Here is a 14,479-nt window from a genome sequence, read left to right as displayed (position 1 = left end):
GGTCCGTTCCCTTCCAAACATTAGATCCTTTCTTTCATTGTTAAACATTGTTAAACCAATATCATTCACTTCAGCCAGAAGTGGACTGGGAACAAAGATCAGCATGGAAAGCTGCTTTAAAGTGGCCAAGTTTGTCCAAAATGGAAGTGAAAGTGCATCAACAGTTTATCAACTTTTACTATGGCACTGGGCAATACACACACACATATACAGTGGTGCTTGAAAGTTTGTGAACCCTTTAGAATTTTCTATATTTCTGCATAAATATGACCTAAAACATCAATCAGATTTTCACACAAGTCCTAAAAGTAGATAAAGAAAACCCAGTTAAACAAATGAGACAAAAATATTATACTTGGTCATTTATTTATTGAGGAAAATGATCCAATATTATATATCTGTGAGTGGCAAAAGTGTGTGAACCTTTGCTTTCAGTATCTGGTGTGACCCCCTTGTGCAGCAATAGCTGCAACTAAATGTTTCTGGTAACTGTTGATCAGTCCTGCACACCGGATTGGAGGACTTTTAGCCCATTCCTCTGCAGAGAACAGCTTCAACTCTGGGATGTTGGTGGATTTCCTCACATGAACTGCTCGCTTCAGGTCCTTCCACAACATTTCAATTGGATTAAGGTCAGGACTTTGACTTGGCCATTCCAAAACATTAACTTTATTCTTCTTTAACCATTCTTTGGTAGAATGACTTGTGTGCTTAGGGTTGTTGTCTTGCTGCATGACCCACCTTCTCTTGAGATTCAGTTCATGGACAGATGTCCTGACATTTTCCTTTAGAATTTGCTGGTATAATTCAGAATTCATTGTTCCGTCAATGATGGCAAGCCGTCCTGGCCCAGATGCAGCAAAACAGGCCCAAACCATGATACTACCACCACCATGTTTCACAGATGGGATAAGGTTCTTATGCTGGAATGCAGTGTTTTCCCTTTTCCAAACATAACGCTTCTCATTTAAACCAAAAAGTTCTATTTTGGTCTCATCTGTCCACAAAACATTTTTCCAAAAGCCTTCTGGCTTGTCCACGTGATCTTTAGCAAACTGCAGATGAGCAGCAATGTTCTTTTTGGAGAGCAGTGGCTTTCTCCTTGCAACCCTGCCATGCACACCATTGTTGTTCAGTGTTCTCCTGATGGTGGACTCATGAACATTAACATTAGCCAATGTGAGAGAGCCCTTTAGTTGCTTAGAAGTTACCCTGGGGTCCTTTGTGACCTCGCCGACTATTACACGCCTTGCTCTTGGAGTGATTTTTGTTGGTCGACCACTCCTGGGGAGGGTAACAATTGTCTTGAATTTCCTATTGCTATAGTGTAATATTGGATCATTTTCCTCAACAAATAAATGACCAAGTATTATATTTTTGTCTCATTTGTTTAACTGAGGTCTCTTTATCTACTTTTAGGACTTGTGTGAAAATCTGATGATGTTTTAGATCATATTTATGCAGAAATATGGAAAATTCTAAAGGGTTCACAAACTTTCAAGCTCCACTGTGTGTGTGTGTGTGTGTGTGTGTGTATATATATATATATATATATATATATATATATATATATATATATATATATATATAGGGGTGGCATGGTGGTGTAGTGGTTAGCGCTGTCGCCTCACAGCAAGAAGGTCCGAGTTCGAGCCCTGTGGCCGGCATAGGGCCTTTCTGTGTGGAGTTTGCATGTTCTCCCCATCTCCGTGTGGGTTTCCTCTGGGTGCTCCGGCTTCCCCCAAAGACATGCAGGTTAGGTTAACTGGTGACTAAATTGACCGTAGGTGTGAGTGTGAATGGTTGTCTGTGTCTATGCGTCAGTCCTGTGATGACCTGGCAACTTGTCCAGGGTGTACCCCACCTTTTGCCCGTAGTCAGCTGGGATAGGCGCCAGCTTTCCTGCAACCCTGCAGAACAGGATAAAGCGGCAAGAGATAATGAGATGATGTATATATATAGGGGTGGCATGGTGGTTAGCGCTGTCGCCTCACAGCAAGAAGGTCCGGGTTCGAGCCCTGTGGCCAGCGAGGACCTTTCTGTGTGGAGTTTGCATGTTCTCCCCGTCTCCGTGTGGGTTTCCTCCGGGTGCTCCGGTTTCCCCCAAAGACATGCAGGTTAGGTTAACTGGTGACTCTAAATTGACCGTAGGTGTGAGTGTGAATGGTTGTCTGTGTCTATGTGTCAGCCCTGCGATGACCTGGCGACTTGTCCAGGGTGTACCCCGCCTTTCGCCCGTAGTCAGCTGGGATAGGCTCCAGCTTGCTTGCGACCCTGTAGAACAGGATAAAGCAGCTAGAGATAATGAGATGAGATTCCTATATACATATATTGCACTTGAGTTAAGGAAACATGGTAAGATAGTGTACCACAGTTTAGTGGCATTGTACAACTTGACAGCAACAGGTAGGAATGATTTCCTGTGTCTCTCAGTTGTGCAGTGTGGAAGAATCAGCCGTTTACTGAATGCGCTCCTGTGGCTGATCAGCTCCTCGTGTAGAGGGTGAGAAGGACAGTCTAAGATTGCTTTTATTTTGGACAGTGTCCTCTTCTCCAACACCACTGTCAGAGAGTCCAGTTCCACGCCTACAACATGGCCGGCCTTCCTAATGATCTTATTGAGTCTGTTAGTGTCCTTCACCTTCAAGCCGCTGCCCCAGCAGACGACAGCGTACAGGATGGCGCTGACCACTACAGACTCATAGAACATCCACAGCATCATTCGGTAGATGTTGAAGGACCTCAGCCGTCTCAGAAAATAGAGACGGCTCTGGCCCTTTTTGTATACAGTGTCCACATTTTTGGACCAGTCCAGTTTATTATCCAAGTACACTCCCAGGTACTTATATTCCTCCACCACGTCCACACTGACCCCTTGGATGTTAACAGGGTTCACCAGAGCCCTGATTCTCTTCAGATCGACCACCAGTTCTTTCATCTTCGTCACATTGAGCTATCGGTGGTTCTTCTTGCTCCACATGACAAAGTTGTCCACCACCATCCTGTACTCACTCTCATCACCACCAGAGTCATCAGAAAATTTCTGGAGGTGGCAAGTCTCCGTGCAGTAGTTGAAATCAGTGGTATAGAGAGTGAAAAGGAAAGGAGAAAGGACAGTCCCTTGCAAAGCCCTGGTGTTGCTGATCACTCTGTCTGACACACAGCACTGCAAGTGCACGTACTGTGGTCTGCCAGTCAAATAATCTACAGTCCAGGACATCAGTGGGGCATCGACCTGCATCGCTGTCAACTTCTCACCCAGCAGAGCCGGCCGGATGGTGTCAAAAGCACTGGAGAAATAAAAAAACATGATCCTCACAGTGCTGGCTGGCTTGTCCAGGTGGCCACAGACTTTGTTGAGCAGGTAGATGATTGCGTCCCCTACTCCAAGATGGGGCTGATAGGCGAACTGAAGGGGGTCAAGAAGTGGTTGGACCATAGGCTGAATCTGCTCCAGGATGAGTCTCTCAAGGGTCTTCATAATGTGTGACATCAATGCCACAGGCCTGTAGACTTTGAGGTCATTGGGACGCGGCTTCTTCAGTACAGGGACGAGGCATGATGTCTTCCACAGCATGTGGACCCTCTGAAGACCCAGGCTCATGTTGAAGACATGCTGAAGTACTCCACTTAGCTGGAGGCCACAGGTCTTCAGGGCCCTGGGGCTAACACCATCCAGGGCTGCTGATTTTCCTGCATGGAGTCTCTTCAGCTGTCTTCTCACTTGCTCCTCGCTGATGATTGGTATGGGGGTGATGGGTGGGGGAGGGATGAAGGTGTTTCTTGCGGGGGGTGCTCAGCCAGGGGGTCTGTTGAGGAGGTGCAAGCGAGGTCATGAAATGGGGATGAGGTTGGGCAAGAAGAGGCTGGGGAGGGGAGAGAATTTGGGATGCTGGTGTGAATCACTTTACACTTAGTTGGCATGTTAATCAAGCACCCTTTTGATCTGGGAGAGGTGATATCATTTGGATGTTGATTTCCTGTTGTCTACCAGCACCATTTTTTTGGGGTGGGGTGGGGGGTTGGAAGACCTCAGCACACCAATGCTCTGAACAATTACCATATCACCAATATTAACCTTCTGTTGACATTCCAGATTGATTAGACCTCAGCAAACCAAATCTTTGAGCAAATTACCATATCACCAATATTAACCTTATATTGACATTCCAGATTGATTGAGGTTGGAAGGCTAATGTCTAATGTTGGAAAGCTAATGTTGAAATGGTCATTTTGAAGGATCATAGACATTAATTTCAGATATGGAGTTAACTTTTCTCTGAAAAGACCTGAATGCTAATTTGTGATAGATTTGCATGAAACAGGACGTCCTTTGGAAGACGTCGTGTGTAGTTCCGATACCAAAAACTGCACACCCCACTGAGTTAAAAGGAGAAAGACCAATGGTGCTGACCTGTCACCTGATGAAGGCTCTGGAAAGACTTGTTCTGGCACATCTCCGCACACTGGTGGGGCCAGCTATGGATCCCCTGCAGTTTGCCTACCAGCCAGGCATTGGGGTGGAAGATGCAGTCATCTACCTGCTTCATAGATCTCTGTCTCATCTTGAAAAGGCAGGAAGCACTGTTAGAATCATGTTCTTTGATCTATCCAGTGCCTTCAACACCATCCAGCCAACTCTTCTGAGGAGCAAGATGGAGACCGCAGGGGTGGACCATCATCTTACCTCGTGGAGTATCTCAGAAACAGACCACAGTATGTGAGACTGAAGGACCGTGTGTCAGACACCATTCTTTGCAGCACAGGGACTCTACAGGGGACAGTCCTGGCCCCATTTCTGTTCACACTTTACACTGCGGACTTGAGATACAATACAACTACCTGTCATCTACAGAAGTCCTCTGATGACTCTGCTATTGTGGGCTATGTCCTAGATAGTGATGATGGTGAGTACAGAGAACTGACAAGGAACTTTGTGGACTGGTGCCAACGGAACTCCCTCCAGATCAATACAAGTAAAACCAAGGAACTGGTGGTGGATTTCCGCAGGACGAGGTTCTCTTCACTTACCCCACTGAACATTCAGGGAAAGGACATTGAGATCGTTAGGAGCTACAAGTACCTGGGTGTTCATCTGAACAATAAACTGGACTGATCACACACACGTCCTGTACAAGAAAGGCCAGAGCAGACTCCACCTGCTGAGGGCCTTTGGAGTACAGGGTCCACTTCTGAACTCTTTTTATGACTCTGTGGTGGCATCAGCCATATTCTATGGAGTTGTCTGCTGGGGAAGCAGTATCACAACAGCAGAGAGGAAAAAACTGAACAAACTGATTAGGAAGGCAGGATCTGTCCTGGGCTGCGCCCTGGACTTGGTGGACGTAGTGGGGGAGAGGAGAATGTTGGCTAAGTTGTCATGCTTAATGGCGACCACCTCCCATCCACTGCGGGAGACAGTAGCAGCACTGGGCAGCTCCTTCAGTGACTGGCTCCTCCATCTGCAGTGTGTTAAGGAGAGATACGATGTCACTAGCGATAGCTTTATTTGTGATAAGTGCAGATTAGTTAGCTCTCTGATGGAGAAGATTACAGTGTTAGAAGCACGTATCCAGGCTTTAGAGAAGGCCAGTGAGAATGAGAACAGTGTAGTTTCTGTAGGAGAAAGTCTGGATGCCTTAGGTGGAGTTAGTAATCCCCCAACTCCAGCATTGGAGCCCTTACAGTGGGGCGAATGGGTGACGGCTTGGCGGCATAAGCGTAGAGCCAAAGCTACTGCTGAGGCTCGCCCACAGGAGTACCACTCATCTCCGCTTCACGTGTCGAACGGGTTTGCTCTCCTTAGTGATGCACCCACTGAGAAACCTGAAAGAGCTCTGGTTATAGGGGACTCTATCATATGGCATGTGAAATTAGCTCAGCCTTTAGGGGCACCAGCAGCTTTAGTCAGGTGTATACCGGGAGCCAGGGTGCCGGACATAGCAGGTAATCTTAGGGTCCTAGGCAAGCACAGGTTCTCAAAGATAGTTATCCATGCAGGAGCTAATGATATATGCCTTTGTCAGTCTGAGGTTACGAAGAGTAACTTTGTAGAGGTGTTTAAATTAGTGAAGGCGATGTCCGATGCTGTAGTATGCTCTGGCCCCATCCCAATGCAGCGTGGCGATGTAGCTTACACAGGGCTGCCAACTTTTCAAAATTCCTTGGAGTGAGATTTTTTTTTTTTTTGGGGGGGGGGGGGGGTCGACGGCAAAATTTTTCCGCACACCACGCAGTAAGTGGGAATTTTGTATTCAGTTTGATATTCACTTGTCCCCCTGCATTCTGGTGTTTTGTTTGTGGGTCGTCCAGCTGGAGATGGACAATGAAGGGGGGGGGGGGGGTGTTGAGATTTTGGATTTAGTAGATGTTCCTGCATTCTGGTGGATTTTTGGAGTGGCCTGCTGTGCTACATTCTTACACACCCTGACTTGCCAGGCCTTCAGCTTGTGGCCAACAAAAGCACCAAGTTTTGGCTTAAAAGCCCCCACACTAGAAAACTACAGATGACTGCCAATGTTCCTGTAGCCCTATAGACTTGTGCTTCAGATTTAAAGGCAAGTTCATGTTTGAAAATATTTCATCAGCTAAGCCTAAACACCTTCTGAATTGAAACTAAATGTTAAGTTTTTAATAACTGTTGCAAAAATAAGATTGTCCCTCACTGACTATTCATTATGCATTTAAGGGCTTTCCCCACCACTGGGTTCAGCAGAAGATTGGCATGGGGAAAAATATCAACAGCAAAAGAACAAATAAAATGCTTAAACAGTAAGCAAAATGTGCATGTGCTACAAGAAACATTAAAATGATTAAGTTTGAACAGTATTGAAACACAAAAAGCTGAACCTTGGCCATAGGTGGGAATGTGCACACAAAGTTGGGCTTAAAAATTTTGGTCATACTTAAATAAGCTATATTAATATATTTCTTATTAATTTCTTTCTTATCTATGTTTCTTATTAGTAATAGAGCATTCATCAGGGCCTGTTATCTGACAAATATTCTCTACCTGTCTTGCCCTCTTTGAAACCCTGTCTCCTCAGTATATTGTTCTCTGTCTTTTTTTTTAATTATTCACAAGTTCAAGTTCTTTGATATTACAGGTGACCATGCTTTATTTACTTTAACTGAGCAATTACATACATCATAAATAATTAAAAATAAATACCCTGTAAATAAACAATAGATATGGTGGCTAATGGCTCTTGCATTTGTAATATTATCTCTTACTTGCTTTATTTTACAACATTTCCAGTATGGCTTCAAATAAAGTAATAAAGTATGATAACATACAGTAAACAAACTAAAAATGCGCCTTAATAAACGTGCGCTAAGGAGGTGCTCTCCCGTGCTGCTTGTTGGGGAAAATAGAGGCTGCGGCACGGCAGTAGGCCTATAATGATTTAGCATGCCTAGTACACAGCTCTCGATATGGCATGAAATATTCTCACAACACTTATAGGCTAAAACGATTAAGAAACTTTATACAAGTTCATAATTACGCCAGTAACACCACACATTGGCGTGCATATGTACAAACCTGTCTGAGACACCCGTCTTCAACTCGGATACCTTCTTCTCTCTCCTCTTCCTCTAAATTGATGGGAGGCAATTATCCAACGTCCGGCGAGTGCAGCATCATTAGATGCGCCACCTACCATAGGGGAGTGTGTACAGAAGGGAACACCTCTCTGCCTGTTTAGCCGTGCGTAAGGTGTAATTGATCGATCGCAAGTGGTTGGCGCGACGCAATGGGTAGCCTAGATTAGATAGATAAACTAGATTTTTTTCTAGCGTGAGAAATCGGAGGTATGGCGTGTGAGCGTGTGAAGACAATCAAATGCGTGTGTCTCACGCTCATTGCGTGAGAGTTGGCAGCCCAGGCTTACAGCAGGTTATGGTCACTGAACTGCTGATTGTCCAGGTGGTGCTCTGAAAACACAATGGGCTTTATAGATAATTGGGATAATTTTGAGGGCACTGCTGGCCTGTTAGGGCGGGACGGTATCCATCCCACTCGGGAAGGTGCTGCTCTCATTTCCTGCAGCATAGGTCATAGTCTGAGAACAGGCCTAGTTAATTTCTGACAATCCAGAGCCAAGACCAGGGAGCAGACGAACAGGCTAAACCGACTGTCTGCTAGCTGCACAGAGTCGTCACTCAGGGTCCACTACATTGAGACTGTGTCTGTTCCCCGAGCTCAACAAAAAAGTAGAAATACTCAGAGAGTTTGTTCCAGTAACCTAATCAATATAAAATTAGATCATACTGACTGTACAGCTGCTGCCAGCATCTTTGATCTAAAGGTGGGGCTATTAAATATTAGATCTCTTACATCTAAAGCGCGAATGGTTAATGAACTTATTACTGATCAGGAGTTTAATGTACTTTATTTAACTGAAATATGGATTAAGCCAAATGAATATATAGCATTAAACGAAGCTAGTCCTCCTGGATACAGTTATATACACCACCCTCGTCTAACTGGCAGAGGAGGCATCGCGGTTATTTATAATGATTATCTAGGTGTAACACAAAAACCTGGTAATAAATTTAATACATTTTAATTTCTTCATACTCATCTAATGTATGTAGCCTCAAAAAATAGGTCTACCCAGTTAGTTCCATTACTTATTATTCACAGGCCCCTGGGGCCATGTTCTGAGTTTCTTTCTGAATTTGCAGATTTTATCTCAGATCTGGTTATTTCCTTAGACAAAGCTTTAGTTGTCGGAGATTTTAATATTCACTTCGATAACCCAGAAGACCCTTTGAAAACAGCGTTTGTGTCCATTTTAGATTCAGTAGGGATTAATCAGAATGTCATAGGACTGATCCATAATGGGGGTCACACCCTCAATCTAATACTAACATTCGGGTTAAACATAGAAAATATAGTCACACTTCCACAGTCTGAAGTTATCTCAGATCATTATCTCATCTCATCCAAAATATGTCTAAGTAATACAACATATGCACCTCACCACACTACTGTATTAAACGTACATTCACGTCAACAACTGCACAGAGCTTTATAATCATCCAAGATGGTGGCGCGCGTGGTTGCAGCGGCTCACAGCTCTCCTTTTCAGTGCTTTTTTTTGTTTGTTTTTATATTTCTTTCTTGCTTGTTTGTGCACCATCGGTTCTGCGAACATCCGGTACACCCGGCAGTCACTTTTGGTCATCGGTGACCAACACCAGATATCTGTTTCGAGCGACTTTCACTACAAGCATAACATCCCAGATGACATAGCAAGACTGCCGGGCTCTCCGTGGATTGTTGTCGGGTCTAGGAGGCGGTGCAGACGGAGGAGGGAGAGGAAGCAGAAGCGGGGCCGCAGGTCCGGTGCTATGCTAAGGCTAAGAAAACAACCACACAAGCCACCTCTACCGAGCCTGTATCTCTCCAAGGCCAGATCTCTGGTGCATAAAACGGATGATCTGGAATTACAACTCGCTGGAAATCACTATGTTCGGGACTGCTGTGTTTTAATTATCACCGTAACCTGGCTTCATCCGGAAATACCCGATGCTAGCTTACAGCTAGCAGGCCGCACTCTGCTCCGTTGGGATAGGACTAAGGACTCCGGTAAGAGCAGAAGAGGGGGCTCTGTATTTACGTGCATGATAATTGGTGTAACAACGAAACAATTATAGATAAACACTGTTCCCCAGACCTCGAGTACATGTCTGTAAGATGCCAGCCTTTTTTTCTACTGAGAGAGCTAACTGTAGTGATTGTCACAGCTGTGTATATTCCACCCGATGCCTGTGTAAACACAGCGCTCTCTCTCCTGCTGAACACCATAAACAAACAGCAGCGGGCCCACCCTGACGGTGTTCACATAATCGCAGGAGACTTTAATAAGGCCAACTTGAAGACTGTACTGCCGAAGTTTTACCAACATGTTAAGTGTTCTACTAGAGGGGAGAACACTCTGGATCATGTTTATTCTAACATCAAGCACACGTACAGAGCCATACCCCTCCCCCACCTTGGCCAGTCAGACCATCTTTCCCTCCTGCTCTCCCCAGCCTACACCCCCCTCAGACGCAGAGCCAGGCCCACCACAAGGACTATCACAACCTGGCCTGACAACGCACTCTCCAAACTACAGGACTGCTTTAAATGGACAGATTGGGACTTATTTGAACACCAGGAGCTGGAGACATTCACAGGAACGGTACTGGATTTTATCAAGTTCTGTATCGGAAATGTGACGGTGGATAAAAACATCCGGGTTTTCCCAAACCAGAAACCCTGGATGACCAGCCAGGTCCGCTCACTCCTCAGGGCTCGCAACGCTGCCTTCAGGTCAGGTGGCAGAGCTCTGTACAGTGCCGCTCGAGCTGATCTAAAAAGAGAAATTAAAAAAGCCAAGGAGGATCATAGGCTGAGTATAGAGTCCCACCTGTCCAGCAACAACATACGGGAGGTGTGGCGGGCATACATCACGAACTTCAGAGACTGTGATGCGTCAACAGGAGACTGGAGTGTGCCGCTGGCAGAGGAGCTAAATTGCTTCTTTGCTCACTTTGAAACATCTCAGCAGCACTTATCTGCTCCAGCCCTGCCCCCACCACCACACAGTTCGTACATCACCCTATTCACTGTACAGGAGCATGATGTCAGCTGGGTGCTCCTGGCAGTGAACCCCAAGAAAGCTGCCGGCCCAGATGGAGTACCTGGTAAGGTGCTTAGAGCATGTGCCCACCAGCTCGCCCCTACCTTCACCAGGATCTTTAACCTCTCCCTGGCTCAGGCAGTCATCCTGCCCTGCCTAAAATCAGCTACAATAATCCCGGTGCTGAAGAAGTCTCCCGTCACCAGCCTGAATGATTACCATCCTGTGGCCCTCACTCCGGTAATCATGAAGTGCTTTGAGAGACTAGTTCTTCAGCACATCAAGGACCACCTCCCCCCAGACTTTGACCCCTACCAGTTCGCATATCGCATGAACAGATCCACAGAGGACGCCATCACCGTAGCTCTACACTCTGTACTGAACCACCTGGAGCAGCAGCAGAGCTACGTCCGCATACTCTTTGTGGATTACAGTTCTACTTTCAACACAATAATCCTGGACATCCTTATCAGTTAACTGGACACTCTCGGCCTCCCCCCTCTCACATGTGCCTGGATAAAGGACTTTCTTACCAACCGGCCCCAGACTGTGAGACTTGGCCCCCACTTCTCCTCCACCCGCATGTTGAGCACCGGCTCTCCACAGGGCTGTGTGCTGAGCCCCCTTCCTGTACTGCCTCTACACCCATGACTGTAGTCTGACCCACAACAACAACAACCTTATCGTCAAGTTTGCTGACGACACCACAGTGGTCGGACTCATCTCAAAGGGAGACGAGGCAGCCTAGAGAGAGGAGGTCCTGAAGTTGCCAGCCTGGTGTTCAGAAAATAATCTTGCTCTGAACACCAGGAAAACCAAAGAGCTCATTGTTGACTTCAGGAAGCACAGCACCGACCTAGCCCCCCTCTACATCAACAACGAGTATGTGGAGAGGGTCCACACCTTCCGGTTTCTCGGCGTCCTCATCTCCGCCAACATCTCCTGGTCAGTAAACATTACAGCAGTCATTAAGAAGGCTCAGCAGTGGCTACACTTCCTGAGAGTCCTCAGGAAGTACAACCTAAACTCCAACCTGCTGCTGACCTTCTACCACTCATCCATCGAGAGCCTGCTGACGTACTGTATTACAGTATGGTACGGCAGTTGCACTGCTGTAGACAGGGAGAGGCTCCAGAGGGTAGTTAAGGCAGCACAGAAGATCATTGGCTGCCCTCTCCCCTCCCTGATGGACATTTACACCTCCCACTGCCTTAGCAGAGCTAAGAACATTATCAAGGACAGCTCCCACCCTGGCTTTGATCCGTTCGACCTGTTGCCCTCAGGGACGTGCTACAGGTGCATCAGGACAAAGACAAATCGATTCAAAAACAGCTTCTTTCCAAAAGCCATAACCGCCCTGAACTCAGATATGGTCTGACTTTATAGTCTATTTATTTTACTATGTGACTCTCTTCGTGCAATAGTTTATAATGTGCAATACTTTATAAGGTGACTCTCTCTGTGCAATACTTTTTATAATGTGCAATACCTCACTCCATAATGTGAAACGCAACACATTCACCTCATGACTGTGCACCTTACACACAACACATACACCTCAGGACTGTGCACCTTACACACAGCACATACACCTCAAGTCTGTGCACCTTACCTTACCTTGCAATACTTCATCTCATCTCATCTCATTATCTCTAGCTGCTTTATCCTTCTACAGGGTCGCAGGCAAGTTGGAGCCTATCCCAGCTGACTACGGGCGAAAGGCGGGGTACACCCTGGACAAGTCGCCAGGTCATCACAGGGCTGACACAGAGACACAGACAACCATTCACACTCACATTCACACCTACGGTCAATTTAGAGTCACCAGTTAACCTAACCTGCATGTCTTTGGGCTGTGGGGGAAACTGGAGCACCCGGAGGAAACCCACGCGGACACGGGGAGAACATGCAAACTCCACACAGAAAGGCCCTCTCCGGCCACGGGGCTCAAACCCGGACCTTCTTGCTGTGAGGCGACAGCGCTAACCACTACACCACCGTGCCGCCCCTGCAATACTTCATAATGTGTAATATTTAATTTTATAATGTGACTCTCTCGTGCAATAATTTATAATGTGCAATGAGCAATACCTCACTCCATAATGTGTAACACAACACATACACCTCAGGACTGTGCATCTTACCCCCCTTACACCCTCCCCCCCTTTTTTTCCCTTCCTCTCTCTCTCTCTCTCTCTCTCTCTCTCTACACACTGTTTGCACTGTTATTGGAGATGCTTTAATCTTATTGTACATGTGTATAGTGACAATAAAGGCATTCTATTCTATTCTATAAATGATCTCCCAGAGTTATCAACTTTGATTGGGTCACTGTCAGCCCCTGCAGAACTTGATCAGGCAACTGAATGCTTAGAGTCAACATTCCGCCATACTTTAGATAATATAGCTCCTCTTCAAAGGAAAATGGTCAGAGACAAAAAAATAGCACCCTGGTATAATGATGATACTTGCACATTAAAACAGACCACTCGAAAATTGGAATGTAAATGGTGTCAAACAAAATTGGTAGCATTCAAATTAGCGTGAAAGGACAGCTTCCTGAAGTATAGAAAAGCTTTTAGTGCTGCTAGATCAACATATCTCTCCTTCCTAATAGAAGATAACAAAAATAATCCTAGATTCCTATTAATACTGCAGCAAAATTAACCAGGAATAAGTCTACTATAGACACATGCACACCTGTAGTATGTAGTAGCAATGACTTCATGAATTTTTTTAATAACACAATTGAGAATATCCGACAAAAAATTCAAACTACTAATTTAAGGTCAGACAATGTAAGTGACCCTGTAGTTAACAATATAACTGTATCAGATCAGCAATTAGAATGTTTTACTCCCCTTAGAGAAATTGAATTACTTTCATTAATCTCTGCATCAAAAGCCTCAACTTGTGTACTAGATCCCTTACCTACACATCTATTCAAACAGATAATACCTGAAGTAATTGAACTGCTTCTAAAAATAATAAATTCTTCTCTTAGGATTGGTTATGTACCCAAATCCTTTAAACTAGCAGTTATCAAACCCCTGATTAACTTGACCTTGATCCCTGTCAGCTGTCCAATTATTGGACAATATCAAACCTCCCTTTTATTTCCAAGATCCTTGAAAAAGCTGTGATACAGCAGTTATATTTTACTTATATTTACATAGGAATAACATCCATGAAATGTATCAGTCAGGATTTAAACCTCATCATAGCATAGAGACAGCTCTGGTTAAAGTAGTAAACGACCTACTGTTGGCGTCTGATCAGGGCTGTGTCTCGCTGCTTGTGTTGATTGACCTTAGTGCAGCATTTGATACCATTGATCATTCCATTCTTCTGGATAGACTAAAAAATGTTGTGGGAGTTAAGGAAACGGCCCTCTCCTGGCTCAGCTCTTATTTAACTGATCGCTATTAGTATGCTGATGCAAATGGTGATTTTTCCAGACATACTGAGGTAAAGTTTGGTGTTTCACAAGGTTCTGTCTTGGGTCCACTGCTTTTTTCTTTATATATGTTACCTCTGGGTGATATTATTCGTAAACATTGTATTAGTTTCCACTATGATGTTGATGACACACATTTGTATGTTTCTGCAAAACCAGATGAGATACACCAGCTTAATAGAATTGAGGAATGTATGAAGGACATTAGACACTGGATGCTTATTAACTTCTTTCTGCTTAACTCTGACAAGACTGAATTCTTGTACTAGGACCACATGCAGCTAGAAGCAAGTTTTCTGATTACACAGTAACTTTGGATGGCCCTTATGTTTCTTCATGTGCAGCAGTAAAAGACCTTGGAGTGATTATTGACCCCAGTCTTTCATTCAAA

At 45.1% G+C, this 14,479-nt stretch overlaps 1 protein-coding gene across 1 annotated transcript in view; it reads right to left on the bottom strand.

Moving 5' to 3' along the window:
• The window catches only part of upb1 (ureidopropionase, beta), a 435,926-nt gene that overhangs the window by 68,434 nt on the left and 353,013 nt on the right, over nucleotides 1-14,479 (bottom strand). The gene's annotated exons all lie outside the window — the stretch shown is intronic.

This window comes from Neoarius graeffei, chromosome 10 (assembly GCF_027579695.1).
Source record: "Neoarius graeffei isolate fNeoGra1 chromosome 10, fNeoGra1.pri, whole genome shotgun sequence".
Taxonomy (NCBI): domain Eukaryota; kingdom Metazoa; phylum Chordata; class Actinopteri; order Siluriformes; family Ariidae; genus Neoarius; species Neoarius graeffei.
Note: the sequence above shows the minus strand (reverse complement) of the source record. Positions and strands in the feature narration are given on the sequence as shown.